Consider the following 16,933-nt stretch of genomic DNA (forward strand, 5'->3'; position numbering starts at 1 on the left):
AAAGAGGCGTGCCACACGTCTTGCCCAATAAAAAAAGGCTGAAGCTGCCAAGATGTCTGGCTAGCAGGTTGTCAAGGATAGGAGGCATCGTTTGCTGAGAAGTTCCTACTACACGCATCCCAAAAGGTGTGTTTTTAGAGGTCAAGATACTGAAGCCAAACATGGGACTCGGACTGACAGCCCGAGAAGGAAGAGATAAGAGATAATTATCTTGTTGCTTTTAGCTCTGCCTCTGCCTTGGCTTTCCTCCAGCCCAGGGAGGTTATTTTTGTCTCTGACACGGGTCAGGGAGGTGGTGTGTTTATCAACGGTACAGTCAGCCCGGAAGCACTCCATGACTGAGCTCCTGAACACTGGGGTGCACAAACCTGGTCTCGTCACCACAAATCCCTTCAAAACATGCTGGGTTGATTTGTGACTAAGGGTTTCCCTCCACGTAAGAGCAATGCAATTAAAGCTATGTTATAAAAACTAAAATTCTAGCTCTATTTCTTGGGAAGGCTATGTGATCCCTCAGGTAGAAAAAGATGGAGCCCAAATTTCCAAAAACTGAGAGAGCCCCTCACAACTTATGTGAAGAACTATGCTAAAATTCTTCAGGAGAGAATCTTAATCTTGTATCATAAAAGAATAAGATAAAGACACCTTCCTTAAAGCAGGCTGCACTACGCAACACTCCTGGTCACCGCTCTCTTACCACGAGGACAGAGAACAGCATGTGCCGTCAGCCTCTCTGTGGAAGCTCGCACCCCGTGTTACGCAAAGAACATTCTCTCCAACCTATGGCTACTCAAGGAGCCGGTTACAGACTAGCACTGAGGGGAGAACTGGTCTGATGTTCTGAGTAATGCAAAACACATAACCACAGAAGGCCAATTAAAAAGTAAACAAATCAGAAAACAGGTCACCAAACATGGGAAGTGAAGTCAAACGGACAGGACCCCAAACTGGCAGAGAAACCACTGGCTGTGCGTAATGGAAGTGTTTGTCGCGAGCGTGCGACGTTCCAAGAGGTCTGAGAGAGCACGTCGTGCTGGGCGCCAGTCCTCCGACCTCGGCCCGCACCCCCAGCCAGGCTCCGCACTCAACTTCTAGTGTGTCCCAGTGCTGGAGGCTGACGAGACGGTGGTGAGAGGGGGCACTGGTGTGGATGAAGAGGAAGGTCCCCTACCTGCTCGGCCAGCTTCCACAGCCTGTGGGGCTACAGCAGCAGGGGCGGGGGACAAGAAGAAAGGAGAGAACACCAGACCAACAGAACCACAAATAAGCGACACACAGACACGCAAACAAAACAACCCAACAATTAAAATGGGATGAGGAAGAGGGAGGGGTAGGGAGGAGAATGCAAAAAGCAGGGAACAAAGTAAAAAGAAGATCAAAAACAATGTCAAACATGGAAATCGTTAAAATCAATCACTGTACCATTAAAGGCTAAAAAAAAAAATCTTAGATGTCAACAAACCCACAGAGCAACGGAAGAGAGCAACAGATGACTATCTTGGACGTACAGATCCCAGCGACCTCCGAACACACGAGGTCGACAGTACCGCCCGGTACTTTAACTGCATGATCCTTGCAGTACCTTTTCTTTTCTGAGGGAAGCGGGGACTGTGGATTTTACTGACCGAACTTGAACGTTTCCTCACTGAGATACAATAGCTCCTTCAACACTACGTGTTTAAACGAGGCGGGTCTGCCTACATGTGGGCTGTTTCAGAAACTCTTCCCTTTGACTGTAACAATAGTTTTGTCTAGTTCACGTTACCACAAGAATGCAGTATGTCATACATACAACACACAAAATAGGTGTGAACTGGCAACTTATGTCAGCACTAAGGCTCTGGTCAACAGTGGGCTATTAGTAAAGTTTCTGGGAAGTCAGAAATTCCTTCTATGTGGATTTTCCACCGTGCGGGGGTCGGTGCCCCTAAGCCCCACACTGTTCAAGGTCAGCTGTAGTTCCAAGCCTCTGATGACAATGATGAAGGACCGCCTGGATGCCTTCACATCTATAATTAGGGTGCCCATCCCGGCTCTCCCACAGGAGAACGTACAAGAGAAGGCACCCAAGTACATTTGAAGCATGAAGGAACCAAGCCCTGGGCTTGCACACGGTCCAGGGAGCGGCGTGAGAACGTGACCCGTGTCACTGAGCACGTGCCCGTGTCACCCCGCACACGAGTAGGGACCTCCCCCTCGTGAGCACGTGCCCGTGTCATTCCCGCACCTGCGCCGGGACCTCCCCCTCGTGAGCACGTGCCCGTGTCACCCCACATGCGAGCAGGGACCCCCCCTCGTGAGCACGCGCCCGTGTCACCCCACATGCGAGCAGGGACCCCCCCTCGTGAGCAGCGCCCGTGTCACCCCGCACGTGAGTAGGGACCCCCCCTCGTGAGCACGCGCCCGTGTCACCCCGCACGTGAGTAGGGACCTCCCCCTCGTGAGCAGGCGCCTGTGTCAGCCCCGCAAAGATGCTTCCTTCTAGTGTGTTCTCATCTTCTGTGGTTTTGGGGCCCACCTCCATCCCTCTTAAATTACTGAAGTCGGTGCACCAGAAACACTCCAGAAAACACCTGGGGTCAGGTCCCTGGAGGGCATGTGTTTCCCCAGCTGATCGACGGATCGATTCCAGTCCTTCCAGAAGCGCTATCCGGGGGCACTGGATGAGAGACCTACACTGGCGTCAGCTCCGACCCCACAGCCACCCGGTCCAGGCGCGCCGCAGCAAGGACAGCCACAATATCAAGCTGTCTGCTGGGTTTCACCTCCGCATGGTGACACCCAACGCCAGACGGAGACGCTACCACCGTTCAGCCGGGAGTCCAGCCTTTACGAACAGCAAGGGTTCCAGATTTAGAATGAGGTTCCATCCCTCTGTCACTACCTTCACATTGCTAACTAGTAACTATGGCAACCGCTCCCTCATGGGGAGCTGCGGCAGGACACCACGAGGGAGCAGGCTCAGGGAAGGGCTGCACTTGGAAGGTACATGGGACTTTGTTACTGGACCTATTCAAGCCCAACGCAGGTTTTCAGTAATTCCCTTCATGACCCTTGAATCCCAGATATTCCAAACATTAACTGGAACAAAGTAAACCCATGTTTTCTCTAAATTAATTCACAGATTTCATTGTGATGGCTCAAGGCATTATCTCAGAGAAAAATATGCATGACTAGGAATAAATTTCCCAACGTGAAGGTACACGGAAGGGAAAACTCCGCATCTGGAGCAAAATCCGTCCGTTGATACACGAAGGAGGAGGAAAGGGTTAATATGGAGGTGTTTCCAAACTTGAAAAATCCCAAGGTATAAAAAATTGGGATTTCAAGATACATATGAGGGAGTGTGTATTTAACAAAATTTTCTCACCCGCCCAAAACGTCCTCACTTGCACAAAACTTAGTTTGACAAAGAATGTAAGCTGGAGTTTCTTTAAAGGAGATCCCGAATGCATAAAAGTGCCCCCAAGTTATTTAAAGATCATCATCTATTTGCAAAAAGCAGCAGCAAAAAAAAATTCACTCTAAAGTTCAGCTGTACAATAAATATGTTGCGTACGGACATATTCATACTAAAAATCATTTTTTCTTTGGTATGAAAGTACTATGTCAGTTAGGCATTGAACACCTCTCGAACACAGAAGTTCTATTTAAATCTCCGCTGAAGATCTACAGAAACAGCACAGAAAATCCAACACAGTACCTGGAACACCTCAGCCCGGGGCTCGACCAACCAGCCACTGCCACGGTACCGAGTTAGCACGGCCCAGTATCAGCACGTAGCACCGTAAGCTCACGTAACAAATTCCTGAGTGGAAATGTGCGCAGTAAAGCCACAATCCCAAAGTACCGATGTTGGGCTAGCTACTGTGCTGCGTGTTGGGGGAGTCGAGGGGGTTCTCCATAAACGGGGGTCGGGGAGGCGGTGTCCCCCGGGCGGGTTATGGGGAGCACGCAGCAGCCTCTGGGCACATGGGCTCATTGCTGGCCACGTCGGCAGCTGCACTGGGAGCAGTGGTCCTGCCCGCAGGACTCAAGCCAGGTTCTCTGGTGCTCCCAGCAGGTCTGTGTATTAACCATGATCTTTTCACCACCTTAACTGAGGTATAATTTACAGACAACAAAATGCAGATTTTTCACATTTGGCTACATGAATTTGGACAATCGTACACACCCCTGTAACTACCACCCCAAATAGCATATAAAAAGTCCCTCACCCCAGACCCCAAAAGCCCACCGCTTTGTGATTTCTACCACTACCGACTAATCTACTATCAGACTTCGTATAAAACAACAGAGCGTGCACTCGCTTGTGTTGGCTTTCACAGAACACGATGACCCTGGAACCCACACGATGTGGGCGGCAGCAGCTCGCCCCCCATGTTCTGGGAAGTGTTCTGCCGTGTGACACGTCATCACGCACTCTTCCACCCTGCTGCTGTGGGGCATGTGGGTTACTGCCGGTCTGGGGCTGGCACGACAAACCTTGTACGTTTGTGGGCAGGTTTCCCTTCGGGTGCACGTACCCTGACAGGCCGGCTCGCGGGGCGGACATGCGCGGAACTCTGTAAGAAGCGGTTAAATCTGTCCGCAAACTGGCAGTGGTCTTCAGCACCAGTTAGTTCTGTCAGCCTTGTTGCTCTTAATTCTTCCGGGAGGTGAGAAGTGGAATCACTCATTTTTTTTCAAAGTGAAAATCATGATTTCAAGGGAGTACCTGTTGTGCTTTGACACTTTTGGGAGCTAATCANGCGGTTAAATCTGTCCGCAAACTGGCAGTGGTCTTCAGCACCAGTCAGTTCTGTCAGCCTTGTTGCTCTTAATTCTTCCGGGAGGTGAGAAGTGGAATCACTCATTTTTTTTTTCAAAGTGAAAATCATGATTTCAAGGGAGTACCTGTTGTGCTTTGACACTTTTGGGAGCTAATCAGCAAATGGAGNAGCAAACGGAGGACGAACCTTCAGGACCTGCACTTACCTGTTCCATATTGTCCTAACTGTGGGCTACGTGCTGCCCACGCGAGCACGCCCTGCGACGTGCGTCAGCATTTTCGGGACAACTGCAGACGCCGAGCACATTCTGTGTGCTTCTTGGTCCTCTGCAGGTCTCCTGTGAAGTGTATACTCAAGTCTTTTGCGGATCTGTCAAATATGTTATTACAAATATATTTTCCCAATCTATTTTTTCTATTAATGTTCTTAAACATATTAATTTTAATTTTGATAAAGTCCAGTTTATCATGTTTTCCTTTCATGCTTAGTGTTTTGTGCCCTGAGAAATCTTTGCATATCCCAAGTCATGAAGACAGTTTTCAAATATTTCCTGGAAGCTTTATTCTAAACCCTTCATCACAGACATTCAGCTCCATGATCCACCTAGAACTGATTTTCATGTATTCTATGAGGAAGGGACTGAGGCTACTTACACCTATCTCAATCTTCAGTCGTTCCAAGACATTTGTCAAAAAACCTTTTCTTTCCCTATTCAATGGACTTGGTGACATGGGTCTCTTTCTGGATTCATTTTTGTTCAGATCTGCTTTTGTGGTTTTGCTTTTCTCTGTTGGTCTCTCAGAATGCCAATATCATATCGTCTTGATTATCACAGTTCTATAGGGAGTTTCAAAATCAGGTACCTAAATCCTTCAACACTGTTCTTTTTCAAGACTGGTTATTCTTTTTTGCAATTCCATAACAACTTTAGAACCATTTTGTCCATTTCCTCAGGACAAGCCTTCTTAGATTTTAGTTGGGACTGATCTGTTTGGGGGGAAGAAGTCATCTTGAAACTACTGACTCATTGGTTGAGCGTCTGTCTGCCTTTGGATGAGGTCATGATCCCAGGGTCCTGCGATCCAGCCCAGGGTTGGGCTCCCTGCTCAGCGGGGAGTCTGCTTCTCCTTCTCCCTCTGCCCCTCCCGCCGCTCATGTTCTCTCAAATAAATAAATCTTTAAAAAAGTGCTGACTCATCCACTCCATGACTATGACACATCCATTCATTTATTAGGATTTCATTTCTTTCAGCAATATTTTGTGATTTTGGTGCACACCTTTACGTGCACCTTTCATTCTTAAGTACTGGGAAGTTTTTGGGTATTATCGTAAATGGTATTTAAAAATTTTCATTTTCTGGCTGTTCATTACTACTTTGTAGAAATATCATTTACTTTTATTTTACTTTAAATCCAGTATAGTTAACATATAGTGTTATATTAGTTTCAGGTGCACAACGTGGGGGTTCAACAATTCTGTGCATTCCTCAATGCACATCAAGGTAAGTGTGCTCTCAACCCCCCTCACTCATCAACCCCCCTCACCCCCCCCATGCGAAACATCAGTTTGTTTTCTATGTTTAGGATTCCGTGTTTCAGTTTGTCTCTTTTTTGTTTTGTTTCTTAAATTCCACACATGAGCTTTGAAATCCTATGGTATTGGTCTTTCTCAGACTTATTTCACTTAGCATAGCACACTCTAACTCCATCCACATTGTTGCAAACGGCAGGAGTTCACGCTTTTTTATACTGGAGTAATAGCCCATTGTGTGTATACACACACACACACTCACACACACACTCCACATCTTCTTTACTCACCTATTGATGGAAACTTGGGCTGTTTCCATATTCTGGCTGTTGTAAATAATGCTGCAATAAATACAGGGGTGCATAGGAATACAATTTTTTATATATAAACTTTTTAAAAAAAGATTTTATTTATTGAGAGCGCGAGAGAGGCAGAGGGAGAGGGTGCAGTAGAGTCCCGATGTGGGGCTCCATCCCAGGACCCCGGGATCATGACCTGAGCCGAAGGCAGATGCTTCACCGACTGAGCCACCCAGGCGCCTGATGCATAAACTTTTAATTTTGGGCTATTCCTAACTTTGCATATTCGTAATTGTGGTTTTAGTTCCACGGTTTTGTGTGGACTACCGGGCAGTCTGCGTTACCAAGCCTTACGTCTCCATCTGCACGACTCGTACTGCTCATGTTTGTCTTGCCACATTGACTAAACTTCAGCACAATGCTGACGTTCCCGATTTCAGGGAACAAGCTCTCAACGTGGACCCCCGACAGTGAGGTTCCAGCTTGCTGTACATGTTTTCCCTCAGACTGAAGAAGCTCTGTGTTCCTAGCTATCCTGCGAACGAGGGGTTTCTCGCATCTGTTGATACGTCCTACAATCGTGTTGTTTTCCTCCTTCATTCTGTTTTAATATGATGACTAGGCTGAGTTTTTACATGATGCTGCCACTCTGCACTCCGGAGCGACAACGTACTTGGCCGTGGCGCACTATGCTAGTACTTTGCTCAGGACTTTTTTCACATGGGATATTGACCTGGATTTTTAGTTTCTGGGCATTTTTGTCAGAGATTGGTATCTAGGTTATGCTCACTTCCTAACACATGTTGGACAGTGTTCCCTTTTCCTCTATCTCCTGAACAAGTTTTTATAGGATTGGTATTTTCCCGGTGACACCATCTGGGCCTGGAGATTTTCTTTTTCTCTCCTGTGAAGGTTTTGGATTATGGATTCAATTTCTTTCATATCTATATGAAATTACCTTCTCCATCCCTGGTAGTATGCTTTGTTCTGAAATTAATATTGCTTGTTATTCAGCTCTCTGTTAAGATTAGTACGGTACAACTTTTCTGTCCTTACACTCCATCTATTTGTGTCTTCATGTTTCAAATGAGTTTGTCATACGGTATGTATAGTTAGGGTTTGCATATTAAAAATCCAATCTCATGATCTCTGCATCTTACTTGGGGTGTTTAGACCATTTATATGTATTGAATTATTGATGTGGTTGTGTTTAAATCTATCTTTTTAAAAATTCACTCTACCTGTATTTTTGCCCCTCTTTCCAGACTTCGTAATGTTTCATAGGTCCATTTTATCTCCCTTGCTGGCTTATTACTTTATTAGCTACTTAACGAAAACAAATCTGGGCTCACATGCAGGTTTTTAGCACACACCTTTATCACAGCCTACCTGCGAGTGGTATTACACCACTTTTTGTATGGCATATACCCCTTGTGATAGAGTATTTCCATCTCCCTCCTCCCAAGCTCTTTGCCATACGGTAGACGTCTACACATTATAAACCCCACACTATAGTACCACTTTTGTCTAAGCCATCAATAATCTTGTGAAGAGATTTAAAAATGCAAAGATCTTATCTGTTGATCTACACAGGTGCCATTTCCATTTCTACTCATTCATCGTGTAGATCCAGATTTTAGTCTGGTACCGTGTCTCTTCTGCTTAAAGGATTTCCATTAATATTTCTTCCTCTGTGGGTAAGCTGATAGTAAATGCTCTCGTTTTTGTTTTGTGTGTGTGGTTTTTTTTGTTATGGATAAAAAAGTATTTTTGTTTGATCTCTATTGTTTTATTTTTTTAATAATAATTTTCATTTTGTTATGTTAGTCACCATACAGTACTTCCCCAGTTTTAAAAAAAGTCTTTCTATAGCCTGCGCTCTTGAAAGATACCTCCACTGAGTGTAAGACTCTAGTTGACAACTCTTTTCTTTCAGTAGTTAAAGATGTCCTCTGCTGTCTTCTTCCTCACATCAGTGCTGATAAGGAGTATGAAATGATCCCTATCTTTGCTCCTCTGCATGTAACTTGACTTCTTTTTCACCTGGCTGCTTTTAAGATAGTCCCTGTATCACTGGTTTTGAGCAACTTAAGCAGTTTCCTTCATGTTATGTTGGAGGTAGGTGAATTTTCAGACTTGTGGGTTTATCGTTTCATCAAATTTAAAATAGTTCTTCTATTTTAAAGAAGATAACCCTTCTTCCTCTATCCCTTCTTCTGCTGTTTTGGGGACTCCAGGCACCTGTATATTCAGTCACCGGAAGTTCTCCACAATTCAATGATGCTCTTACCATTAACATTTTTTCTATGTTTTATTTTGCAAAGTTTCTATTGCTACGTCTTCAAGTTCACCAATATTTTCTCCTGCCATCAATTCCATCATTGTATTTTTCATCACAAATTTTGTAGTTTTCACTTCTAGAAGTTCAACTTTTTTCCCTCTAACATTCCATTTTCTTCTTAATTTTTTGAATATCTGGAATACAGTTAAAATAACTCTTTCAGTATCCTTGTCTATAAATTTAACATCTGTATCAGTTTAGTTCAGTTTTGGTTGACTGATATTTCTCCTTGTTGTGGCTATTTACCTGTTTCTTGGTATGCCGGGTAATTTTTGATAGTATGTCAGACATTGTAAATTTGACCTTACTGGTTGCTGGATATTTTTGTACTCCTGTAAATATTCTCGAGTTTAGTTCTAAGTCAAGTTACTTGGAGAGATCTTGATCTTCCTGGTTCTTGATTTTAATATTTGTTAGGTGGGCCCTGAGCAGTGCCTCATGAATTAGGAGATTTCTAGTCTGGCTGCTGGGAACAAGCAGTATTCACTCCAGCCCTTTTGGTGGTTCTTTTTGTGCCTTTGAGTAGTTTTCTAACATGAATTGATGCAGACTGGTGTTCAGCAGATCAAACCCTCGAGGAGGGTCCTCTGGGGATCCCCAGAGCTCTACGTGTCTGACTCTTTCCTCTGTAGCACCCTGTTCTGTGAACGCTAGCCACCTCTTGTCTCCTCAGACTCGGCTCCATCTTCTCCACTCAAAGAGCTCGCCAGGCTGCAGTACCCTAGAGAAATCACAGGGCTAACCATGCTTCTCTCGGGGCTTTCCCTTCTTTGTCATTTGACACTTAGGGTCATGCTTCATGAATTTGACCATTCTTTATTTGCTTCAGGGAAGAGGATAAATCTGGTCCTTGTTAATCCATCTTGGCCAACAGCAGAAGACCCTAGCCCTATTCCATGTAATTTTCCCCCCTCCCTCCATCACTCATCTCTCAGATGTATTTAGGTGTAATATGCATGCAATAAAATTCATCCTTAGGTTTACAGGTTGACTGACTTTGATAAATGTCTAGTCATGTAACCACCACCACAATCAGGATATAGAAAATCTTTATCACCCCAAAAGTCCCCTCCTGCCTCTTTCCTGCCAATTCCCTCCCCTGGCCCTCAGCACCTGGCAACACTGATCTGACTGTTGTACCTACAGTTTTGCCTTATCCAGAATATCATACAAATACACTCACACAGTATGCAGACCTCTGTGTCTGGCTTCTCTCACCCAGAAAGTGGTTCCTGAGGTCCAGTCATGCTGTTCCCTGCAGGAGTAGTCTATCCCTCCCACAACTGAATAGCATGTCATTGCATGAAAAGAGTACAACCTGCCCTTCCACTTACAGGTAATGGGTATGTAGCTGTTTCCAGTTCTTGGTGATTATGAATGAAGGAGGCTGCTGTACACACTTGTGTGTTGGCCCCTGGGGGGATGTACACCTTCACTTCTCTTGGGTGAACACCCAGGAAAGAATTGCTGGGTCATACGGCAAGTTGTGTTTAACAATATAAGAAACTCACAAACTGTTCTCCAAAGTTGCTGTGCTGTCCCACATCCCCAAAAGTGATGCATGAGGCTTCAAAATCGCCCCATTCCCTGCCAGCACATGGTATCATTAGTCTGCGTCTCTCTTTTTTTACTAGTGATCTGTATTGCTAGCAGTTTACCAAATTTATTAACTTTTGTAAAGAATCAACTTTTCACTCTATTGAGTTTTCCATTTGTCTATTTTCTATTTAACTCATTTCCATATTTATTTTTATTTTCTCCAACTCTGGACTTGAATTTTTGCTTTTTCCTAGATTTTTGTCTTGAGGTGGAAGTTTACATAGGTTTTACGCTCTCCTCCTCCCTAATGCAGACATTTAGTGCTGAGCTTACTTTAGGTGCAAGCAACAAAATTTGATATGTTGTATTTTCATTAAAATCCTTCTACAGTATTTTCTCATTTTCCCCACGATTTCCTTTTTTTATTCATGGGTTATTCAGAAGTGTTGTTTAATTTCCAAATATTTAGGGATTTTCTGGCCATCCTCCTGCTATTACTAGTTTAATTACATCACACAAAATATACTGTGTCATTGTGGTCATTTAATATTCATTGAAAATTGTTTTATAGTCTTTCTTGGGAAATTTTTCATGTTGACAAAAATGTCAACTCGACATATATTGGTGTCTGAGTCTGCGTGGGCTGCCGTCACAAAATACCATAGACTGTGTGCCTTAACAGAGATTTATTTCCTCATGGTTCCAGAAGCCAGAAGCCTGAGACCAAGGAACCAGCACAGTTGGGTTCTGGTGAGCCCTCTCTTCTGGGCTTGCTGACAGTTGCCTTCTTGCTGTGTGTTCACATGGCTGTTCCTCGCTGTGTGTGCCTGGAGAGCGCGACCCTGACTTCCCTCCTTCTTCTTATAAGGACACAGGTCCCCAACCTCTATGACCTCTTTTAACCTTTATTACCTTTTTATGGGCGCTACGTCACATGTCACGGTGGGGTTAAGGCTTTAACATATGAACTTTGCAGGGACATGATAATCCAGTCCACAGCAGTACGGTGTTCTTAAATGTCAGTTACATCAAGTTAGGGAACAGTGTTGTTAAAGTCTCCAACTATGACTATGAATCTCTCTTTTTTCCTTTTGAATTCTGTCAATTTAGCTTCACATATTTTGAAGCTCACTTTTGAGGTGCAGATGCATCTAGGATTTTTATGTTCTACTGGTGAACTGACCCTTTAATCATCATGCAGTGGACACCCTCACTTTCAGTAACCTTCACATCTCACGTGTCTTTTACTAATACAGCACACTGGTCATCTTCTGCTGACTTTGTGTTTACTTTCAGCATGTCAATACCCTCATAGTTAAGGTTTCTTGTAAACACATACAGTTGAATCTTTTTAGCTTGACAATCTCTGCCTTTTAATTGCCTGTTTACTTAACTTACTTTTAATGCAATTATTGGTATGATTGGCTATTTGTCCCTTTTGTTTTTGTTCCTCCTTTCTCCCCCACCCCCAAAACAGAATATTTTGGGTAAGTATTTTATCTTAATTGACCTTTTTTAGTGGTTGATGTAGAGATTGAAATTTGCATAATTTATCACAGTCCGTCTTCACACAATGTGCTCTATGAGCGCGAACAGCAGCGTATTTCTATCCACCTCCCTGTCTGCTCTGAGGTTTGTCACCTCACGAGCCACTTCTACTCATGCTGCAAATGCCTCAAGTGTCTTTTTTGCTTTGAATAGTTAATAGTCTTTAAAGAAATTTGAAATATTTATATATCTATACATTGTTAGAAAAATTTTCAAATGTTTCCTTGTATTTACCTTTTCTAGCATTCTTTGCTTCTTCCTACAGATCTGACCTGCCTCACGGGCTTTCTTCCCTCCATCCGAGCAGCTCAGCCTTTCCCATAGTGTGCGCAGTCTGCTGCTGCTGGAGTCTCTCGGCATTGCCCTGTCTCCAAATACCAGCTATTGTCTTCCCGAAGGGTATTTTTGCTGGATAAGCATTCTTTTAGCACTTTGTGTGGATCACTCCACTGTGTTCTCACTGCTGTTGTTTCGGTCATTTTTATTGTTCTCCTCCGTACACTGTATCTTTATTTTTTTAGCTGCTTGAAGACCACCCCTAACTTGGCTTTCAGCATTTTGAGAAGGATTCAGCTAGGTTTGTTTTTAACCTGGAGCTCACAGAGATGTTGAGTCTGCAGGCTGACACCTCTCATCGGTCCTCATCACTACGTCTTCAAACTGTTCTCTGTCCCAGTCCCCTCACTCTCCCCTCCTGGGACCCTACTACGTGTATGGCAGACAACTTGGTATCACCCCAGAGATCTCACAAGTCTGTGAGATCACTTTACATTCTTTCCTTCTCCCCTGTGTTTCTGTTTGCAGAGCTTCTACTGATGGGACCTGACGTTCGCTCACCGGTCCTCTCCCCGCCGCATCCGGTGTACAACAGGAACCACGAGGAATCTTGTTTCCATGTCTGCAGCTTTCATTTCTGGCATTTCCATTTGGTTCTTTTTTGTGCTTTTTATCTTCCCATGATATCCCCACCTCTTCATGCAAGGCGCATACCTCTTCAGCTGTGCCCTTTAACATACGTGTCCTAGTTATCTCAGAGCTTCTGGCAATTCCAGCATGTCTACTCTGCGGACCATTTCTGCATTCTTCCTGTGCCCGTGTCTTACATTTCCTTTGCTCTCTGTATGTCTTTTAGTTTTTTACTGTAAGGCAAACACCGTGTTTAAAAGACCAGTGGAGACTGAAGTAAAAAGCATGCACTGCCAAAAAGGGCACCTCCTTCTCTGGTCTCGTTCAGGTGTCCCAGCGATCTGTGCTATGTGTAGGCTGCCGGGGCTCTCCAAGAGCTCCACTGAGATGCCAGTCAATGCTGGCTTCATGGCTGTGGGCAGGATCAGGAGTTTGGATCTGAGACTCTGGATACCAGCTTTTTGCCTGACAAGGTGGTTTTCCCTTCTCTCCAGCCTCACCCCAGCTTTCTCCCTCCTGCATTCAACGCCCAGCCGTTGGAGGCAAACATGTTGCACTTGCCGAAGGCCCAAGGGGGCTGAGACACGTGTGCTCAGCCCTCTTGTCCCCCCTCTGTCTTTGGAGTGCCAGAGGAGTGTATCCGGTGGTCTGGGCTGCCCAGAAGGGGCCGCTCAGCATTCCTGCTCTCTGCTCAGCCCTCAGTACCTCTGCCTTCCACGCTGAAGGCCCACTGTCCCTCAGGGGGAGTGGTTTCTCAGCCTCCACCCCTCCAGGCTTCAGAGGTCTGCTACTTTGCATCCACTAGCACCCTAAAGGACCTCGGATGACCTCTCGGCTCTGTGCCCTGCTGCCGGGCTGGGCAGGGATGCAGAACGACAGAGCTGCGCTCCTTGGGATTTTCATCCACCTGGCCGTGCTATGTGCCGCGTCAGCGCGCTCAAGGTGTGGGTGGTCTCTACGGCAAATTGCTCCTGCTGCTCCTCGGGCAGGGATGAAAATCGGGGTGTCTTCTCTCCACACGTGACTTTAGTTCAGAGACTCCATTAATCTTCAGCTCTCTGACAAAACTGTGACTTGTATATTGACCAGACTGTTTTAATGGTTAGGGCTGAAACAAGAGTCTCTTATGACTTATGCAGCCTCATGAAAAATAGAAGTCCGGGGTCATTTTAATAAATATACTTTTTGTTAACACCAATCAGAGCTGGTTTCTGCGTCTGGTCGTAAGCACCTCGGCTGATTCAGAAATTAGTATCAGGAGTGGTTGCAGTAACAGACTGTCTGGGAGATAAGAGGGTCAGAAACTAATGAGTAGTTTGGTTGGGAGCCAAAGGCAGTGAAAATCTAGCTCATATGCCGGACCGGACCGTGGAACTCCATGCCACGTACTGACAAATTGGTTAATTCACGGACTTTCACAAAGGTCACCAAACCCGTGTGTAGGAGAGGGCCCTGTCTTTTTTTGCAGTTTCCCAGAAACACAGCCATGACCGCTCACTCACATACCGCCTGCCTCTGCTCTGCGCTCCACCCGCAGAGCTGAGTCGTGCAGGGAGGCCATACTGACCGCAGGCCCAGGATGCTGCTCACGCAGCCCTTGCAGACAAAGTGCCACTGAGGGCTTCAGGTCAGGGAGCAGGGTGAGGCAGTGTCTGTGGGTGCTGCTCAAGTTGAAGGACCCATGAGAAGCTCAGAGGCCCATGTTCTTCATTCAAGACTAAAACCCAGGAAATTCCTGCAACTGAAAAAGAAGCAACCCAAACCAAAGTGAACTCCCTCCTGTGAAGCCTGTGGTGTTCATCCTCAGATGCCCAGCTCATCGTGGTCTCCTGGGACCCTAAGCTCTTCCTGCTCTTCCCAAAGCTCTGGAACGTCCAGATGGAGAGACACACACAGCAACCGGCGGATCCAACACCAAGTGTCTGTTCACTGCGGTTACTCCCCGCGCCTAGCACGCCGCCAAAACGCCGTACAGGTATGCAAGAACGTGCCTTGTCTTCTCTCCCTTGTGTCCCATGGTTTTACAGACTTTGCAGCCCGGTGCACAGCTGACGAGACGGCACGAGGGCGCATCCACCACCGTGGGACGACCACACAACGGCAGAGGCTTCAGCTCGTTTCTTTTTTGGACAGAGGACGCGTGTGTCACCGGCTCTAAGAGTGAAAGCTGTGTTATGATACTTTTTGTGGGGGGTGATGTGTAAGAATGGGACGCAGCGTGTGCTGATTTGGGCAGCCAAATGGGCTGAAGTCGCCGTCTGTCATCCCTTCTTGGTCACCAAGCATCCGAATCCCTTTTCTGTATTTAGGCAGCTGTACTTCTGGAGCTGTGCTCTGTGCTAACTACAGCTAACGGCCGCCCTCGCCCCCACTCTCCTGGAGGCCAGCACGTGGGTAGGTAGCCACGCCACCAGGCATCTGCAGCGCGCTCGCAGTGGAGCCCGGGCCAGGACCGGCGGGCGTAGTACAATTCTCAAACACCAGCATCCTCCCAAGAACAGCACCGTGGCACAAGCTATTCTTGGGTGTGCGGTCCTAAACCGGGACCCCCAGCTCCCCAGATATCTCTGAGAGTGACCCATGGCGTCTTAATAAATTCCTTTTCATCCAGACTACCGAGGAAGGTTTCTGCCGCTTACACATCAGAATGCTGACTGGGATACCGGGTAACTGAGATGCAGTTCCCATGATGGCCCACGTTAATTTTCTTTCTCTGGGACAACACAGACCAGCAGGAAAGAGTGTGTAGGTTTCGGCTGAATGTGACTCACTCCTGGGAGCATATAACCTCCCCCACACGACACCTCCTTCACTGTCACTTCCCCCATCTAAAAGCAGTGGAGGGGAAACACGAATCAAGAGCTCAAATTCATTAAAGTGTTATAACTATTAACCTTCTTTCGAGAATTACTTAAGATTTATATCAGCCTCTGAGCTTCCCAGTTTTTCTTTCCAACAATCAATGATTTCAACTTCTCATTATCAGGTGGCCGTATTTCTCTTTCGTTGTGTGAGTTTTAAGATTTAAGGTTGGCTATAACTGTTACTATCGATTTGATTCTACATAGCTATCTATAATAAGCTTTCCTCCCACATAAATTAATTGTTATTTTTTTTAAATATCATAAAGATCAAAGTTTCTGCTAAAGTGACTTAAAAGTTTCGGAAAAGAGAAGACCTCATTTTCCCTCCTTCCCTGTGCTAGTGAGCAGGGTGCACATTTTTCTGTTATAATAAGCTAAATTTCTTAATCGAGTACAACCAAAGACCTTTCAGCTTACACTTCTGAAAAGAGTAATTACGGTGTAAGTAATGTCTCTTTCCACAGAGGTTAATAAACACATGACACATCTCTTAACAGCACTAACGGAAATTTATGTTAAAGTTAATTAAACTCAGAAGTCATGACTTGACCTAATGTCCACTTTTGTCATAGATTCAACAAATCCAAATTGTTTTAAAGTCATTTTTATGGTTAAAGATTCTGGGAAGTGTCATTTCTAAGCATAAAACATGGCACACACGTCTACATTTCTTCCCTGCATGGAGTCTACAATACACCAGTATTTCATGTAAACTTCAAGTCGGCCACAGTTAATTTTACGAGTCCATTCGTCTACCACCAAGCTATGACGCCGAACTCAAGGGGGCTATGTGGACATAATTAATGTGGCAATCCCCGCTTCAGAATGATAAGTGGGTAAATAAATCCTGGTTTCTGGGATGGAAGAGCTGAGTCAAAAGCAGCACAGAAATTATGATTGTCCCAATTTTCTATTTTTACGATCGTCTCATACTTAGATTTTTTATACTTGCCCACTTGCATATTTGACAATGACACATTTGTCAATTTTCAGGATTTTCTCTTAAACCCGGGTTTCATGCAGCACCACAAGCAAGCAGCTATCACTGCTCTGAGCTGTCAGGATGCCTTCAGGCATATTGCCTACCCACGGCCCCAGGGTGGAGAACACCCCCAATCTCCCCCTACTTACAG

At 45.4% G+C, this 16,933-nt stretch overlaps 1 protein-coding gene across 1 annotated transcript in view; it reads right to left on the reverse strand.

Moving 5' to 3' along the window:
- Positions 1-16,933, reverse strand: part of DIP2C (disco interacting protein 2 homolog C) — a 351,333-nt gene that overhangs the window by 24,886 nt on the left and 309,514 nt on the right. The window lies entirely within an intron of this gene.

This window comes from Ailuropoda melanoleuca, chromosome 15 (assembly GCF_002007445.2).
Source record: "Ailuropoda melanoleuca isolate Jingjing chromosome 15, ASM200744v2, whole genome shotgun sequence".
Taxonomy (NCBI): Eukaryota; Metazoa; Chordata; class Mammalia; order Carnivora; family Ursidae; genus Ailuropoda; species Ailuropoda melanoleuca.